This window comes from Rhamphochromis longiceps, linkage group LG4 (genome assembly GCF_057381845.1).
Source record: "Rhamphochromis longiceps isolate RC_006_pf linkage group LG4, R_longiceps_female_GT1.1, whole genome shotgun sequence".
In the NCBI taxonomy this organism is placed as follows: Eukaryota; Metazoa; Chordata; class Actinopteri; order Cichliformes; family Cichlidae; genus Rhamphochromis; species Rhamphochromis longiceps.
Genome location: NC_140560.1, coordinates 29141890 through 29161777, shown reverse-complemented (window position 1 = coordinate 29161777; position 19888 = coordinate 29141890).

The window sequence follows — 19888 nt, the reverse complement described above, 5'->3', positions numbered from 1 at the left end:
CCAAAGGTAAAAAAATAAAAAGTACTGTGGCACATAGATTGTGTTTTCATATCAGTCCATACCTTCTACCCATATCAGTGTGGGTGTCTGGGAAGCGGAAACAAATGTTTTTTTGAGTTGATCGATAAAGTGTGTCTCCTTTGAGCAAACATTTTTGTAGTGCAGAGTGCTGAATGCTTGGACGCAGCATAGTAAACAAGCAAATGGAGACAAAGGGAGGTGGGAAGATGTCAGTGTAAATGGCACATACAGCCTTTGTGATCCCAAAGGGAACCCAACTTTCTGAGAAAAGGCCTTTTTAATTGATTGCTACTGACTACTGATGACCTAAAAGCAGCTTCTTTCCTAAAAGCTTCTCTTCTCACCCCCAGTGCACCTGAAGGAAAATTCTCAGCTCACTGTGTGGGATATACCAAATAGTTACTGGTGATTTCAGCAGCGTTATATGATTTAATTGGGTTTGTATTGCCTTTTAATTTAAATGATGATGCAGCCTTGGATGAGGTCACTCGCAGGGTTGTGATTCAGTGCAAAGTAATTGAGGTTCCCTCATTTGGAGAAGGTTTGGGGAATTAATCGCTGGACGCTCAAGGACACAGAACCAAGATGTCCAGAAATAAGACAGGATTAATTGAAAATCTTAATTACTTTCTAAGGGCATAAACATCTCAATATCAATTAAAATGTGTTTCCATTGCACTTAGAGGATATGAGGTGCAGCAGTTAATTAGATGTAGAGACTGACGAGTGAGCTCACCGGTTTTCAATATAAGCCCTTCAATTGAACTGCTATGATTTAAGGGCATAAATAATGCATGCAAGACTTTACTTTGAGTCTTTTTGGAGCATTTTCTTACCTGTTATGTGTAAATGTTCAGAGTCCCTAATTCAAAGTTGAACAAAGTTGAAGGTTAGATAGATAATATAAAGCAAGGCATATTCGGGTTATAATTCAAGTTTCTTAAATTATAGAGTGCATATTAAGCAGAGTTATATGACTGGGGCCAACAGGGAAATAATATCCTCCAGCCGCTTCGCTAGTGCTGTGCGGTTGACTGAGCAGATAAAAGCTTGGGTAAAAATGGCTAGTGGATGAGGAAATGTTTTGGAGGTGTAACAGTGATTGTTATTCAAGGAACACCCTTCTGCCACAGCCGGCAGTGTGGCCTTGAGACCTGTCTGTCATTTCACTGAATTTCACACTCCCCATTTTTTCCTCGTATTTATTCATTTATCTATCATTTTTCTTAATCCCGGTTTATCTTTTGGGAATTGTTCAAGGCCCTTTTGTTTCACTGTGTGTTATTTCCCCCTCCTCCTCCTCCAGTAGCCACTGCTTCTCTGCTTCAGCTGAGAAAAGGGACCAGTCATGAGCCATTTAACCATGGGAAAGCAGGAGGGCCCCTCTAAACTGGTATTTCTGAACCAATCTAGGTAGTGTATTCGAATTGCAGAGTAACAAATGGACAGTGGAAGGGGTTTGTAATGGTGATTAGAGTCTGAAATTGGTTCAGATTTACAGTGTCAGTCAGAGATGGAGAGAGAGGAATAAGCAGTCTAAGCGGTCTAATGGATCCATCAGCTTGCTTCGGCTGCTCAGTGGGCCGAGTGGGGTCACCAGCCATCCGCAGGCACCACAAAAGCACTTCAATTTTGTTAGGAAATGTATCAATTTAACTGACTCGAGCGGCACACTGAAAACCTAATGAATCTGGACTCAATTTTCCAGCACACTGCCTCTATGAACCGGAGGAAACAATGTTGGTGGTGAAGGGGTGAAGTCAGGCCATCACGATTGGCTGGCTCTGACTTCCCAGCCCTCGGCACGACCAGTCAGGAAAACAGGGGCAGGCCTCCGTTTATCTAGCGATAGTGGCAGCACCGACTGCTGTCACTCATCTAACAATCACGTCATTAAAGGTAAATTGGCTTCTATTTCAGCGGGATGATAATGCTAATTGAGTGGCAAAACATAATACTAGGAACTGTTGTGTGCCGTTAAGGGGAGGAGGGGGACAGATTAAATGGCCATACAATAGTGGGCGTCAGGCATGGCAGATGTTGCTTTGTGCTGAGGACTGCATTGACATATCTCTTGCTTGTCAGGCCTGGGCTTTAGAAGAGACTTACAGGACAGGGGACCAGATGGTCTCATACAGGGGCTGAATAAAGCAGTTAAACAGCGGCACAGTTTAAAGACAACTCGGCTACAAGAAATGTGCTAGTTGGTAAATAAAAAAGAGTGGGACTGCTTTATCGATCCAACTGCTGCCAGCCAGACCTGATGGCCAGCTAATGAAGGGACTTAGCAGCCAGGTTCTGATCACTGCTCAGCCTCCCTTTAGTGGAGCTGTCAGGCAGGGTTTTCCTATTGGCTGCAGGACAACAACATCAGGGGCCAGCTAATAGCTGAGGTCAAGGAATACTGTTAAATGGCTTGTATTCACTTCACGGGAGTTTAGTTATTTGATAGATAGAATCTAATGTTGCATAAGTCGATTAACTACTTCAACTGTCACCCATTTGGAGGATTATGTTGACACTTTTTTTAAATGATATGGGCACACCTCGGGTGTGCATCAAGCGCATCTGCAGTTTGTAATGTGCAGGACTGCCTATGTCTATGGACTTTATACTTACTGAGCATAATATAATGCTCACTGTCAGGCTGTTATAGAGTTGAGAGGCTGCCCCGGCACTTGACCTCACCATTATGGTGAGCACTGATCTCATTTGACAAGGCCGGGTGGAGCAGCCCTCAATGTCTGACAAGTCTTTGGAGAAAATCCTCCTCAATGCGGTATTAATATTAAATGGAATGAGAGTGAAGGTCCAGTTGTAATCAGTGAGCATCAGATCCAAGTGTGTAGAGCAGAAGGCTGTAGTTCCTTCTGTATTCACACTGAAGGAAGAAAATAAATGGACTCTATTATAATCAACTGCTGTGTTTCAGGGGGGGGATTTCATGTAAAGAATCCTGTAAAGATACGACACACAAAAAGGTCTGAGATGTAGAAAGTGTACGACTCGAGGTGATTTATATTTGAATCTCCTTTGACAACGTTTCCCTCTTCCATTTGACTGACTATTATTTTTAACACTGATAACACCCAAATTTTTCCAAGATTGCAGCTGAAGAAAAAACAAACATCATCGTCTTGACTATGCAATCTGTTTTGATAAGAGAAACAGACAGATTACTCATGATCTCTCCAAACCTGAGTGTGTTGTGGGATTTCTGGATATTTTGCTGTCTTTTCTGTTTTCCTTCAATGAGAACACGGCCAGAGCTTTGTTTATTTCAACAGGAACAAATATAAACAAGCAGATAGATTTGTATTGACGCCCCATGGAAAACAGAAGTTAGAGATGCTATTTTACAGGTTCGCAGTGACTATTTTATTTTTTTCTCTCCTGTCCATCCCCTAGGTGTTTGACTGTGAGACATTTAATCGAGGGACTAGCAGTTTCATATCAGTAACAAAAATCAAATAATGCAAGATGATTTACTCCCCCTAGCAACTAGGGAGCGTACTCTTAGCAACCAGCCAAGCCCTGGGCTTCGGTGTAATCAGCTTGAAAATATTTCAATTATTGTGTTGATTTTAGTGGATTTGAGAGGCGGCTGGTGTGCGCCTTAGTACATCCAGCCCATGACCTGCAGAGGAAGGCATTGATTTAAACAGGTGTCAGAAAGAAAACGTAAAGGCAATTTAAATGGGAATAGGATAGCAAAGTCATTGAGTATTGTTCAGTGTATGTGTGACATCCTCCCATTGCTGCCAAATCAATGCAGCTCAGTTGAAGTAAAAAAAAAAATCTGCTGGGAGGAATCTTCTATTTGCCATTGACCACTGGAGCAAAAAGATTGCTTTTCTTTTGTTGCCTTGTTCTTTCAATGCTTCCTGCAAAATAAAGTGAGACTCTTTAGCACATTAAAACTCATTGAAGACTAATTGATTCTGCAACTTAGACAGTTGCAGAAGACAGCCCTGCTATTGTTGTTCATTATAGCTTTTAAAATGAATGGCTAAATGGTAACTGGACTATATTGTTCAATATGTAAGTCTATATAACTGGAATATCATAATATGAATAGCTAAATGTTTGCATAGTTGGAATTTGATTTATAGAATTCTAAATCAAAATCTGCAAGCTCAAATCTTTTCCTGGTAAACAACTTTTGGTGTTTTAATGTTGCATAACCACTAGTGTGATAATGGTATTAGTTGTCAGCGATGCTGACAGTGTTACTCAATGTTTTAATAGGCAATAATAATCTTTGTGATGAAGACCTCTTTGGAGCCACTAAGCCAAATGGTGTTTTTGAGTGGGGATAACATAGCAAGTCAGAATGAGCAGACAGACCTTTATGCTTCAGGCATGACTCATAGGTCTTGACAGCAGAGATGTGCTTTGATTCAACTTACTCATTTCCATTTCATCTTAATGGGTGATTCAGCTGTAGAACACACGAAGAGGTAAATGGTCAAATTAGTAATTTTTTCCTGCATACCTAAAACCCTCTCTAACATCCTGCAGTATTCTGCCTGGACTTTTTCCACATTTCTGCACTTCCTGGTAAAAGACGTGGGATGATTATCATTTTATAATAGACTCTTAACATTTTAGTTTTTAGTATGGAAGGAAAATATTTTTGATTAGCAAAATATTTAGCCTTAGCCAACAATAACCAGGGATGGAGGAATTATGAAGAAGTCAGAAGTTCTGCATTCAAAATTTTACAAAGGGATGAGCATTAGTAATTTTTAGTTAATATATCAAAAGTAAAATGACTTATTCTGCAGATTTTTTTTTAGCTGTTCTATAGGATGTTAGCTTTAAGCTACAACGGTCATTAATGCTGCAGATGTTTAAGACTGAGCTCCTTTTAAATATATATATTCTGTTGGATGGTTTATTATCCAGCAAAACAAAGGCTAGGCATGTACTTGTAATGTAATGTGATATAATTGCATTACTACTTTTAATTTGGTGTGGCATTTATGGAGTACTTTATTATTATTATTTTTCGCACTTTTTGAGCACCTAAAGTGTTTTTACACATAGATAGACACATATTTCATGGATACAGTGCTTTATTTTTTTTAATTCGTGAATCAAAAACACAATAATCTGAAAATATTGAACCAAAGCACTTTGAATGGTTTTAATGTATCACCCACATAGTCACATAATTTGGATTATTGTTCCTTGCACAGAGGACACTTTGACATCCATGGGGAAGTCAGGGGTAGTACAACCTTCTACGTACTCTCTCTGAGTCATATTTTAGCCACATAAGTAATTTTATATTTTTCTATTCTGTTAATGTAATGGTTTTAAAATGTTAAAACAAAGAAAACCTATAAAGTTTAACTTTGTTTATATTATTTTCTGAGGCTGTTGAAATGGCTATTTTTTCACAGCAGATTTTCTGTCTCTGTGGCAACAGGATCAATTGCCACAGTTCAATTAATTCAACTGAGTTGAATTTGATTCATTTTTATTTATATACCACCAAATCACAACAACAGTTGCCTCAAGATGCTTTATATTGTAAAGTAAAGAGCCCACAATAATACAGAGAAAACAGAAAACTGCAGCAATCATATGGCCCCCTATGAGTAGTGGCTTTGGCAACAGTGGGAAGGAAAAACTCCCTTTCAACAGGAAAAAACCTCAGGCAGAACCAGGCTCAGACTAGGATTACTGAAAGACAACCACGCTGCACTTCATGAAACTTAATAGAAGAGCATGTTAAATGTTGGTGCAGATTAAAATCATATTCTTTCAAACTCAGGAACTGGGCATTGGCTATGGTGGAGTGGTTCCACTAGGTTTGATTTTGTTTCTCTCTTATTCTTTGTGGGCAAGAAGAATCAAAGGTTATTAATTTCTTTAAAAGTTATATTTTTCATATTGCAGAGTAAAGAATTGTTTCTCCTGTATAAATAGTGTAAGTGTCAAACTTCAACATCAGAAAGTACTATAATGTTTGTTCTCTGTAGCTACAGTGATATTTTCATCTTTGAGTGGGCTTTATTTAACTAACACATATTTTTTCTCGTTTCTTATGGCGACACAGTACTATAAGGCAATTAAATATGTTGCACTTGTTTTGTGCTACCACTGAATTACTTGGATATCCTACTTGAATCAGGAACCATGTTGATAACAAAGCACCCACTGTTATAATGTGGGCATAATGTGTAGGTGTTATGTGTTATGTGAGCGTATGTGCGCTTGTGTTTTTAGTGCTTAAATATCATTTCTGTTCATTTGGAAACAAAGGAAAATTGCTGTAGCTCAAAGTTATTCATGCTGAATACACAGAAGCATGCTTTTGAACAGACTGTTCTACAGTGGCTCAAATGTAGACCCTAATTTCTATTGTTTTCCACACTCTTATTTCAAATAAATACAAGGAACAACATGATTTTCTCTTTAACTTTTCATAAAAAGACAGTGATTTATCTATTGATAAAGTTAAATATCCTAGTGTGACTGAACTGCCAGCTGGCCTCTCCCAAAAACGCATTTTCAGTCTACATTATAAATACACTCAGCAGACATTGTATTAGACCCAAAAAGTTGATTCTGGTCATCTGAATGAGGAAGTGGTTTTCAGTGGGAGGAACATTTTGTCATGTGACTTCTTTAGTCTCAGTCGATTGCAGGTTTCCCCAACCTTATAAATAGTACATCTGCATGATGACTGAAACTAGCACCACTGGTGAACAATGGGCTGTGAGCTCAGTTTCTGAATCATTAATATGCAAACTGTCGTGACCATTGATCAGTGGCCACTATCAATTCTTTCATTCTATTAAATCAACAATTTATATTAAGACAATCAGGTCTACTTGTGTATGGAAGGATAGAAACGGGCTTATTTGACCGAATAAACCTCATCAGTACGAAGCTCCTTAGCTTTGCTGTTTTATTTTTTAAACATCATAAGGCAAATTATATATATTTATTATTGCATAAGTACTCTGCTGACCTCTCATACCTCCCAGCATTTATCTACTTAATTCAACTGGTGCATTAAGTCCAGTCAGCTGAAGTATAACTGGAGATCCATGTATTTAAATTTATCAGCTAAGGCTCACAAACTCTCAAATGATAACCTACAGAAGTATTTAATCTAAAGAAAAAACTGATCTAACAAACACCAAGAAGCAACAGAGTATGTTTTTCTACAGACACAATCACATTATGTATTTTAAAGTTTTCTAGTTGTCTTGATGGGTTGCATTAAAAAAGTAAGGAAACTGTGGTGCAGAGGTACACTTAGAGCAGTGTCTGTTGATTAAGGAATGCACTAGTGTGAGTATTATAAAAAGGACAAAAGATCTTGCTAAGACATGCAAGTTGCTATAATTATAAAAGCCTTTTGCCCAAAAGAGCCAACTTTTCTGCTCAACCATTTGTACCACCTGATGACGCTCAGCTGGCGAAGCTAATCTATTAATAATTATGGAGTAGTTACTTATAAGGTATTCGACTGACTACACGTTTAAAAAAATACATGTTCACAACTCCCTCTATCACTTGATTGAAGCTCCTTCAATCACTCAGTGGGGAGGCACTGCTCTAGACAGCTATTTTCACTGGTGTTGAAAGCCTCTTAATTTGGGCCACTGGTAGAGGGTCTCATGAAAATGCACTGAGTAATCCTAATAGGACCCTGAGGTGGAGGGTATGTTGAGGTGATACTCTACTGTTATACGATAACAGGTAGGGGGTGTCCAGTGTGACATCTTGTCAGAGGAGACAGAATTTCTAGTAGCACCCCTGCTTGTAAAACCTTGTAAGCTTCTTTGCCATCGCCCATATTTAAAGAAAGAAAAAAAATCATTACCAGCCACAGCATGTTTGAGAAAAACAAATTCATTGCAAATCCACACAGTTTGCACCATGGGGAGCAGACTGAAAGACCTTTGCTCTTGTTCAGCCTCTTAACTCTGATGAATGAAGCCAGAGAGCTTTGAACTGCAATTAATAAAGTTTCTACTACAATCAAAATATTGAATATTTAAATCAAAAAATTTGGACTGATCGTTTTATTTTCAGCTATGCGTGGCTTCTTTTGCAAGTAACAAATCTCTTCTTTTGCTTCCATGCAAACCATTATTGCTGCTAAAGCATCAAAAGCTTTATTTTCTGTGCGCTAAAGTGGTTTTCTTTTCTTTATTGTAAAAAACAAACAAAACAAAGACTAGTAAAATTATACATTTCTAAAACATTAAAACTCTGCACTCAGTAAAAGTAAAACTAAAAATCAGATCTTGTTTTATGGGGCATTTTTGTGCAGGGGTTTTGTGTTAATTGGTCGTTCAATATTGCAAGTGCACAACAGAAGCCTACTACTTCCTGTTACAAGTTGGCTACCTGCTGATGGTACTTGTTTATATATCCATCCATCCATTCGCTACCGCTTTTCCTTTTCAGGGTCACGGGGGGCGCTGGAGCCAATCCCAGCTGTCATAGGGCGAGAGGCGGGGTACACCCTGGACAGGTCGCCAGTCTGTCACAGGGCTAACACACAAGGACAGACAACCATTCATACTCACATTCACACCTAGTGACAATTTGGATTTTCCAATTAACCTATCCCCACAAACTGCATGTCTTTGGACGGTGGGAGGAAGCCGGAGTACCCGGAGGGAACCCACGCAAACATGGGGAGAACATGCAAACTCCACACAGAAAGACCCCGGCCTGATGGTGGAATTGAACTCAGGACCTTCTTGCTGTGCGGCAACAGTGCTAACCACCGTGCCACCGTGATGCCTACTTGTTTATATGTTCTTATATATTTGGGAAATGAATTATCAGAATCCATTTGCCATGGACACATATCAGTGCCTTTCTTTTATTATTATCATCATTGTTTCTAAGATTCAGCTATAAACCATTTCTATAGATATAAGGTCTTTGTCGAGAACAACAATAAAAAAACATTAAAAAGTCAAGTTAGAAAGGTACTAATGTGTGTGATCACATTAATCGTCTGGCAGGATCTCACTTTCAGCGGTTAGTCCATTATGATTCACACTGATGTGAGGTCTAGGTGTCAGGTGTCATAATTTAATTGTGTTGTTTTCTATTTCTCGTGGATACTTGAGGGACTGGAAACCAGAGTAATTCAGCAGACTCCACCTCTGGTCTCTCTCACCCCTTCTCGTTGTCTTTCTCTCTCTCTCTCTTCTTAATTGGAGACACTGGGGGTTCACATCATTTTTCACTTTAATCTTGACCTTAGAAGATAAACCACTGATAAAGATGAAAATCATTATCTGCCCAGAGAATTCAAGGAGTAATTTCCTTGGCTCATGTTCTATTCATTAATGGGAAAGCACTTTTAAAGGGGAGGATATCTCAAATTTGCAGACATGTTATAAGATCTGTGACAGAACAGGCTGTTAGAAAAAGCTGTGGTGTTGGGTCAATTATTTTTTTAAAAAGCTGCTTTTAACAAAACTTAGAAATTACATTTACTAACTTGATTCAACTTCTAAACAGTTTTTTGGGAGAGACTCAGCAGGTATCTTTGTTACATGACTGAAAATCAGAAAACAGTTTGAAACAAGAGCACACAAAAGTCCTTTGATATCTCAAGCCGATGCATTTGTCATAATAGATCTTATCTAAAAAATATTCTCATCAAATATCCAGAAGATTGAAAATAATACTTCTCAGTGAGTTTAAAGACTTACAAAAAAGAAAAAGAACTGACTTTGCCCTACATTTCATTAATTATGATGCTATATAAGCCTCCTCTGAGGAGGAACAAGAGATCAACCTTTACTGTTAATTGACCATTCCTTTAGTTACTGTTGTTAAATCTGTTTAATTTTATTTTCTCACAGGAGGACAAAATGCTGTTTACAATGATAATAAGAGCACATGAAATAATTTTCAAACAAACAGGTCACTGGTTTTATATAGCGCACCACCTTATGAGGTATAAATTGTGCCTGAGTGGGTTTAAGATAATGAGCTTTAAAGTATTACATGCCATTAACACAGTAAGTGGGCAGACAACCTTAATGTACAACATCAAATACTGCTAAAATACAGTATATATGTACGCATGTGTTGGGAAGAGCCGGTTTTTGCCTCCTTTTTGGCTTGCCCCATATGCTTACATAAACCAGTAGATTATAACACAAATTTGGAATCAAATCCACATTCTAGCTAGGACTGCAAGGTAAGTAAAACCTTTTTTTCCTTAAGACAAGGTGTACTTTGAATATAGGCTCCACCCCCAGTGAATTTTGTATATACAAATTATAATAGTGCATTTTTGTTTTTTAATAAGGCAATCCATATCTGTGAAATTGTTTAACGAACTGGCAATTACATCATGCTTGCATTAACATTAGTCTTCTTTCAAAACTTTAACATTTTCAGTATGCAAGTGAGCGGTTATGTGCTTCTTACTGCAGGAGAGACTGAAACTTCAGATGGTTAAAGTGAAGAAGGCAGCAGGATAAGCAGAATAATATGGAGGACATTTTTGTTCACTGGACATTTTAAATATGTATTCCATGAACACTTTTTCCAACCTGAAATATTATTATGTTATGTTATGTTATGTTTATTTATGTTTATTATGTTTATTATGTTATGTATTGCCATCCATATATAAAATATGCCATGAAAGAGGGTCCTGTTCTTTAAGTTTGTTTTAAGTTTGTTTTAAAAGGTTATTAATATAGTTGATATGTTACTAAATAGAAACGGAAACTGTTTTACATTTTGCAGCTCTGCTTATTACACAGAAACTACCACAGCTATTTCCACGTAATAATCAAACACTCATTAAGTTAGCTTTAATAGGTTGTTATTGTGATATTAAATAGAAACTGGTTGTTTTGTATTTTGCAGCTCTGCTTCCTGCTTATTCCATAGAATTACCACAGATGTTTCTATTTGATAATCCAGAGCATTAAACATAATATTTAAATTTTTCCTTTTAAGCAAGGCAGAAAGCTGGGAACCTAAGGTAGGATTAATTTGCGCATTATACTATAGTAATACTATCCAAAAATCCTAAAACATTGCCCAATATTACCTTATTTTTTATGAGGATATTACAATTTAAACTCAGAGACATTACCTTTTTATTTCTAGCAGGTTATCATATTGTTACCAAGCTATTATGCTCTATGTTATGATGGAGGTCTTTATTTCCACATTCTGTTAAATAAATTTCAGTGTAATATTACTCAGCTGTAAACACTGTTGCTACCATGATATTAATAGGATATTAACTGGTTATTACTTTGGTAATTGAGTAGTAATAACTTCAATCACCACATTATTACATTCTTATTTTTGCCTTGTTACCCTACTACGATTACTTTATTACTGAGCTGTAACAGAAAATGCTACCATTGTTTCAAGTCTACTTCAAAGAGTTATCTTTTTACTGATATTGTCTTTCAGTATTCTAAAGCAAATGTGTGTCTTTTTCAGGTATTAGTCCAGAAAGTAAGTGTTGCATGTTATTCAAGGTAGTATTGGGTTTCGTTTAATATAAGATAACATAACATAGCAAGAATTTACTTAATTGTGTTGAAAATTTGTCTTGGACAAACACTGCTAAGCATAGCATCATCACTAGCATGATTAAACTTTCCTGGCATTTACATATTCGTTCACAAGGACATCAATAAAATCCTCAGATTTCTTTTAGATATTGTGTTTAACGTGCAGCCATGTACTTGACAAGTCAGGAATGCATCATCAAAATAGATACCTCACATAATTTTACAATGATATTCTGAAGGTTCCTATTTATAGCAGATATTATTATCTTATGTGGCTAGCAGCCATATAGCAAATGGCTATATGGCTGACTTTAATGTCAGAGTTCTGACTTTTTTCTCAGAATTCTGGAAAAGAAGAAAACTTTTTTTTTCCAGTATAACAAGTTATAAAAGTGTTTTGTTTTTTGTTTTTTTTGACTGGAAAACAAGTGTCAATAACAGATTTTGTATTCTGCAACTAACTTTAACTTAAATTTAGGTTTTCTGAGTATCATCTGGGTTGAATTTTTTAATGGATGAAACTAACTCATTTAAGAGCAAGAAAATGTACTAAATATCCACTTTACCTGTATTCTAGAACAGTTATATGAGAAACTGAAGTGATGTTTTATCACTTGAATCATAGAGAAAAAAGGGAAATTTAGGCGCATCACTCCTGTATTGAGATGGGCTGCTTGTTAATCTAGTATTACCTATGGCTAGAAATTTTTAGCCATTATTTTAACATAGTTTTGCATTTTAGCATAGCTACCATTTCAGGATAAGGCATTACTAATTTATTTGGTCAGTTAATGTTAGAGAACCACACCATTTTCCAAAACTTGGTTGTAGCAAGGAATAGTTTTCCAGCTCAAATATATCATACAAAATAACTTTATAGAAACAATCTAGAAGTACATTATATTAAGTGCATGATATTACCAAAATGTTGAGCATGTTTCTAATTTTAGATTCAGATTATTATACTGTATGTATATGAACTTAGCATCACATCTGCCTTAGTGAAGGGGGAAAATGTGTTGCACTGCAGAGGCCACTGACTGCCTTCCATCAAGGACACAGTCACCTTTCTCTGGAGGAGAATCGAGTCCTCTGAGAGACAGCATGGCTTGTGAGTCTACAGCTAGAACTAGGTCAGCTCACCTCTTTGCTGGAAGTTATACCATTATTCCGTTAATGTTGTCTACATTCCAGTATGTGACTTTCCTTTTGATTCACTTGTTTAATGTTGTCTCTAAACACGAGTGGAAATAAAACCATAAAGAAACCTTTTTAGCACAACATGTTGATTTCACAGCTACAGGTTCTGTGGTAACAGACTTCAATCTACACATTTGCTTTTGCATGCACCATTTTTGTATTTGCATCAAACGTATAGTTAAAAACATAACTCATCTTGTGAAGATTAGACACTGTACAATACTGTAGTGTGCTGTCCCTGCCTATACTCAGCTGAAGATGCTGCTTTAATTATACCTTCATTCTCTTAATCCCTTATTTTGAAAGCCTTGTCTGCTCATCGACCGCAAAGAAATTAATGTTATGTCCTAAAATGTTCCTTCCTCAGGTCCTACTCAGTTTGTCAATAATGAGTTGAGAAGGAGGCATCCTCAACCGTCCTCAGAGCTACTGATTTATATGCTCACACCTCCACGAGGTAAACGGGATTGATTGTGTCCCACTATCACCTCTAACTTGCTTCTAGCCTGTGCACAATAAGCTCCTTCATGACTAATCACACCTATTTACAGGACTGATACAAGACATTTTTTCTTTTTTCAGAAAGAGTGCCTGAAGCTCTTGAGCACACTGTGTCAGTATTGAAATGTTTCTGTGCTGTCACATCTCACCACTTCCTCAGCCCTAACGTGATCGACTGGACTGACCACAGAACCATATCGTGCTCCTCTACAGAGCTCTTTTATAGTAAAAATTTCAGGCCCAGTTGAACCCCATTTCCCCCGGGCCATTAAATGAAAACCTGGACCTCAAGTGGATCTCAGAGTCTGGTCCATCCCTGGGCTTACAGGCACGTTAATGACAGAAATTGTACATGTCAGTACTACCAGAGAGCCCTAGGATTAAATAATGCGCGTGTAATAGTGAGATCTGAGGTCTTGGCCTTGATGTGCTAAGAACATTTGCAATACCACTTTAATGACGAAAGGAAAGAGCCAGGTCTGAGACTCTTGCCTTAGCAGACATGTCAGACCTTTCATGGGAACCATTTTTAATTGCAGCCAAAAAATGTCTATTAGTGAAGTCTCCCTTAGGCACATATTATATCCATTAAAGAGGTCATACAGTTAAACTGGAATATGCCATTGAAATTATTATTTCTGTTATTATTATTATTATTATTATTGTAATTATTATTATTGTAATTAGTAGTAGTAGCAGTATTCGTAGTATGTCTGTTATGCTTATAATCACATCTTGCAAAATTAGATGCCTTGTTTTTTTAAAGGAATGTCTGTTATACGGTTTTGTTTTTTGTTGTTTTATTTTATTTGTTTTTAAATTGCACACAATTCCATTTTTATGCTCAAATCAAAATTTTATATTCATATATTTTACGTATGTGGATTTTTTTCACTGGTTTGTCACCTTTGCACGGGAAATATCTCAACATATTTGTTATTATAAACACTGAACAGGAAAACAAATGCTGAGAAATTCCATGACTTCTGTTCAAATTCTCACTTAGATCTTGTTATTACACCCATTATTGTGGACCAACTGGGATACACGAGATAGCATTAGCTCCAGTAGTGGTAGCAGATGGCCCATGGGGCATGTTTGCCAGATTTAAGACTTATAAAGAACTGACACACACAAATAAATTTGGACAGTGTTGCTTTAACATCTGAGAACACTATTTAACTCATCCCATCTCAGGAAGTTTTCACACTTCACACTTCATTAACCTCTAGGGCACAGATTCCCTGGGAAGTCGAGGCAGGAAAATGCTTGTCTTTTTCATATAAATCACCACCAAGTGGTAAGCTCCCAATGACAATATTTACATGCACACAATATACCAGATAATAACTGATATTCTGGTGCAATTCAGCATGCTCTTTCTATGCACTCGATCACAAATTTCCATGAACATACGTGCATGAATACAATATTCTGCTATTGAGAAAAGCATGCTTGCACTAATTCCAAAAAACAACTGGAATTAAAGCAAACCTTACTTGTTTGAAACATGCATATGCCAGCAACCACTAATCCAACATGCATCCATCCATCCATCTATCTATCTATCTATCTATCTATCTATCTATCTATCTATCTATCTATCTATCTATCTATCTATCTATCTATCTATCTATCTATCTATCTATCTATCTATCTATCTATCTATCTATCTATCTATCTTCTATGCAAAATTCAACATCGACTTAAATGCTGTGACTTAATGTAGATCTTAAGTTGACGTGTGTTAACCCACAATAAAAACCCCATGAATCTTTGCCTCAAACCACATCATTAATTTACAAGAGGAAAATAGATATATATCTGTCTCCTGTTTTTACCATTAACCCTTTGTACACATAAAAATATTACTTAAAATTGACGTTATGTTTATATTGAGAACATCTATTTTTCTTTCCTTTATCTTTTCTCTTTCACCGCACCCATCCAGCCAATCACAGCAGATGATAGTCCTTCCCTGAACCCAGTTCTGCTGGAGGTTTTTTCCAGTTAAAAGGGAGTTTTTCCTTCCCACTGTTGCAAAGGGGGTTGTTTGATTGTTGGGGTTTTCTCTGTATTATTGTAGAGTCTCTACCTTAGAATATGAAGCCCCTTGAAGAAACTGCTTTTGTGATTTAGTGGTATCTGAATAAAATGTTATTGAAAAAAATCTAAGTTCAGAATCACAGATGTCTTATAGAGGGTCATTCTTAAATGTTTTCCAGCCATAATTCTCCTAGAGCCAGAATGTTTTTTCCTTTAAGGCTATATGGTAAACAACACAATAATATTGATTGTTGATTGTTTTGAGTGCCCACATATTTGCAAAGGCACCTTTAATGCTTAATGACAGATGCAGGTATTCCGCAATCCAAAGAAAGTGTTTTACAGGGAAGGTCTAACTTCTTTCAGCAAGACAATGACTAACCTCATTCTGAGTGTATCATAGCAGCATGGCTCTGTCGTGGTGCTAAACTGGCCTGCCTACAGTTCATCCACTGAAAACATTTGATGCACAGAAATCCAACTGCAGATTCCTTAACCCATCCACAGAAAAATTGAAAAATTACATTTTCAAAATTATGACAATTGACAAATACTAAACTTCCTTGAGTGGAGAGGAAGTAAACATACGAATTTTATTTTATTTTTTTGCAAGGGGGACCATTTAGCTGTGACAATGTATAACTGTTTCTTTATGCAAACTGTTATTTCTTCTTTCTTGGTTCACATCAATGTTTTGTATACTACTTCTGTAAGCATTTGGGAGGTGTTTATTGAACAAAAGATGGCTTCAACTCCAAACAGCTGAGGATGTTCCTCCTCCTTGGTGGCTCTTCAACGCTGAAGTCACACTGGTTATGATTCACACTGATCCAATGAGAAATTCCGAGAAATTATGTGATTATTGTGCCATGAAACCCTATACCAGGACCTCTAGAACCAAGGTTACCTAGCTGTAGTAATTTGCCAACTACTATACGTTGCAACGAGTTCCTGCTTGGACAGATAAATGACTTAAGCAGATAACCACTTTCCTCCCATCATCAGTGGGAACCAGGAACCATTGCTTGTGTATAGTAGATTTTCAGGTTTACGCAGGAGAGGTAGACTGCAAAATCAGAAAACAAGATAAGCCAAGTCAGAACATCTTCTATGAATAAATGTAAGCAGCCTCAGAAAAAGCAGCTGCTATGTCAAAATGCTATATTTTGGTAAGCTGGAACCTCCACTTACAGGCAACAGTTTAAGGAATTAAGCAAGTCTTGGTAGGTATCCTAGTAATGCTCACATCCCAAATATTCAAGAAAACAAAAAAAGTCTTCAAAAAAGAAGTAAAGTATAGGTCCTAATTTAAACCAGAATATTATTTAATTTGGTCTGTAATTTATAAATCCAGAAAGTTTCCTTTTGTTTCAGTTTCTCATGTCTTTCACCATGTGGAAAATGGGATGTGGTCAGTGCCAAAGGCTTGTAATATGAATGTGTAGTGTCCAACAGTAGAGTAATTAACTTTGTCTGTGGGCATTCCAGCCTAGATGACAAATGAGGTTTTACAATTAATTAAATTAAGTAAACTCATTTTAAAAATAAAAATCAATAAATGCCTGGATCCGCATTACACATATGCAGAGCTTTTAGACCCAATCATGCTGTTGCTGTTTAGGTGTTTGGCTGAAGATAACTGTGCACCAGTTTATGTTTTGGAGCAGTAGATCTCTAAAAAGGGTGTTATGTTTTGATGTATTTGTATGTTGAAGCCTTTTTTATACTTTGTTTTGTTAGCTCATATATACCCCTTCCAAAAAGCATTTCAAATAAAAACAGCACTCTTGCTCAAATATATAATAACATAACTACTTTATTTACAACTCAATCCAGAGTGCTGATGTGATCAGCCTCTTTTCCCCACCAGAGCACTTGAACAAATGTACACTTGCCTACCTACATCTTTACTATGATAACTGCTACCACACAGCCAAATCTTTCCTGAACATCAGTTGTGTGCACATGTCACAGTGACAAGATGACTGGCTCATATGTTTCCAGGTTGGCTTATTGATTGGCTCTTGGGGCATGGGCAGCTGCTAGCATTACAGAATTCTTCAGGATTATTTGAGTGCCACTTTCTCTTTGAAGTGTCAGGCTTTATGTTTTACTGTCTTTTTACTCCTATTGGTGGTCCTGTAAAATCAACTCCAACTTTATGCGCTGAAAAAAATCACTCTAAAGGGTCTGTTCTGCGATACAAGCTTTTTTTTCTTTCTGGCAGTTCAAGCTCTTCTATGTCTGCATAACTGTACATGTTATAAATGTAGCCACTGATCTTTTTGGAGACTATAAAGGATCCTATTTGTTACCCTGATTGCTCTTGCGTAAATCTCGCAGTGCTCCTCAGTCTGTTTCTGCTAAGGACCACTTGTGAAATTCTGCGCTATTAATGTTATAAAGGTCCCTTTTCATCATGAAATGAAGGTTTTCTGATGTGCTCTGCACTTTGTCTTCTGCCTCCTTGAACTGCTGTTTCAAGAGCCTCTGCTCCTGCCTCAGCTGGCTAATCATCGCTACTGGTCATCACATACTATACCAAACCTTTTAAGAAGCAAGGCTGATTGCTGTTATAGCCTGGAGTTTTTGTTATTTTTTTCAGTGTCACCCTTCCCTCTTGGATCAAGGATTGCTTTCACATCTTGTTAAACTAGAGCCAGGGCTAAGTGACAGTCTAACCCCGCCTACATCTTGTACATTGCTTTGGCGTAGCCACTAGCACATGGTGGATCCAGTGATTATGCACTGCCCCTTGATCTGGCAAGTCCTGTATCTAGCCATGAGAATTTTTTTTTAAAGTAACCCAGCTCTATCAACTATTTCATGAACTTACTGTTGGCAGTGTGAATTAGTTCTTTTTTTTTTTTCTTTTTTATATTCTGCAACCCTGATTCCTACAGATTTCATTTATTTGCATCTATTACAAGACAGAATTTAGAAAAGACTGACTTTAGGCAAGCATTTCTGTCCTAATCACAGCCTTAAGCTAACCTTAAATAAGTTATTGGAGATTGACTGCAGTTAAATCAGGAATAACTACCAAACTTTAAAGTTCAGTCTTTGTGGATTAGTTGCCATACATGCTAAAATTGTACTGAACAATCGCCTGTCACACATTATACAGTACGGCTATGGTAATATTCAGTTGATAACTAATAGTAAACTTTAGTGTAAACTATAGTACACATTTGCTAACTGGCTGGCTGGCTTAAGTAGCAGACTGCAAGACTGTATAATTATGCTTCTATTAATTAATAATAGTTTGTTTATGAATATATGATAGCCAAGAAGGTCAATGTTTTTGTCACCTCAGCATTTCTTTGCCAATGCTATTTTCTTGTAAGTTTATATGGTGAACTTGTTAAACAGTTACTTATACATCTGTTAAAAAAAACATTATCACTCAGTTGAGCTTATTGCAATGCATTTGGACTAGAGTATCATATTCTATATGGGGTTTTTTAATAACAGTTTTAGTAAAGGAGCTAGCTGAAGTATATTTGAATGTTCCAAGTACATCACATACTCGTGAGCAATAGTCTGCCAATTATCCTACATTCTGTAAATATGGAATTGGAGCCAAACAGAGGACAAGGAATTCATTATTTTTTTGGCTATATTATTTTCATGAATCAGACCAGCAAAGAAGGTGATAATTGCTATGTATATACATATACATATGGAGATATATTACTGTACTGGTTCACCTGTTTTTCTTTTCTTCTTTGGAAACGTATCAACATTGATATATTATTCACGTAACTCATATGTTGGCAGGATGTTTGAAATAACACAAACCTTCAATACAATTTTGTAGACATATTTTTAATCAAAATAGAAAATGTTACTTGCCATTATTTTCTCCTCTTAGAAACACCCTTTGCAACCTTCATTAACTATATATGTGCAACATTGGACTGGGCTGTCAGATCATGTAGTTCATTCAAATGTATCTACTTTATTTAAAGTGCTTTCCTTTTATGTAATTAATGTCCATGGTTCTTTGCTCTGTTACAAAATATAACACCCTAATTAGTTTGTAAAAATTGCAATGCCTTAAATATGAGTTTAACATATTTGTTGCTTAACTTTGTGTAGTTTCTGTGTTTTTTGTGTAGGCTTTACACGCTATTTTCAGTTCTTACTTCTTTAAGTATTAAATTTGCAGGTGATTACTTTCACTGCCTAGAATAAAAACAATAAATAAATACATTTGTACTGTGACCCACTCTTTAAGTGTATACAAACTTTACCGTACCGAGGCTACCCTGAAAAGGGGTTTGAACCTATAAATATGATTCATATCAAGATATGTCTTCTTGTTTTGACCCACATACTCACCTAGTAGCTAAGTCAGTAGACATGCCAGATTCAGAGAACCTGAGGTTTTTTTTGGTTTTTTTTTTGTTTTTTTAAACTATTCCTCAGTATTAAGACTGAGAAATTCTGTAGGAGAAATATCAAAGTAGCATACTGTCAAACATGTTCAGTTATCTGTTATCCGAAATTTTGATACATGATAAATTCAAGGTGGCCTTTTGAAAGGAAGACACTGTCAAAAAGCCATGTTAGAA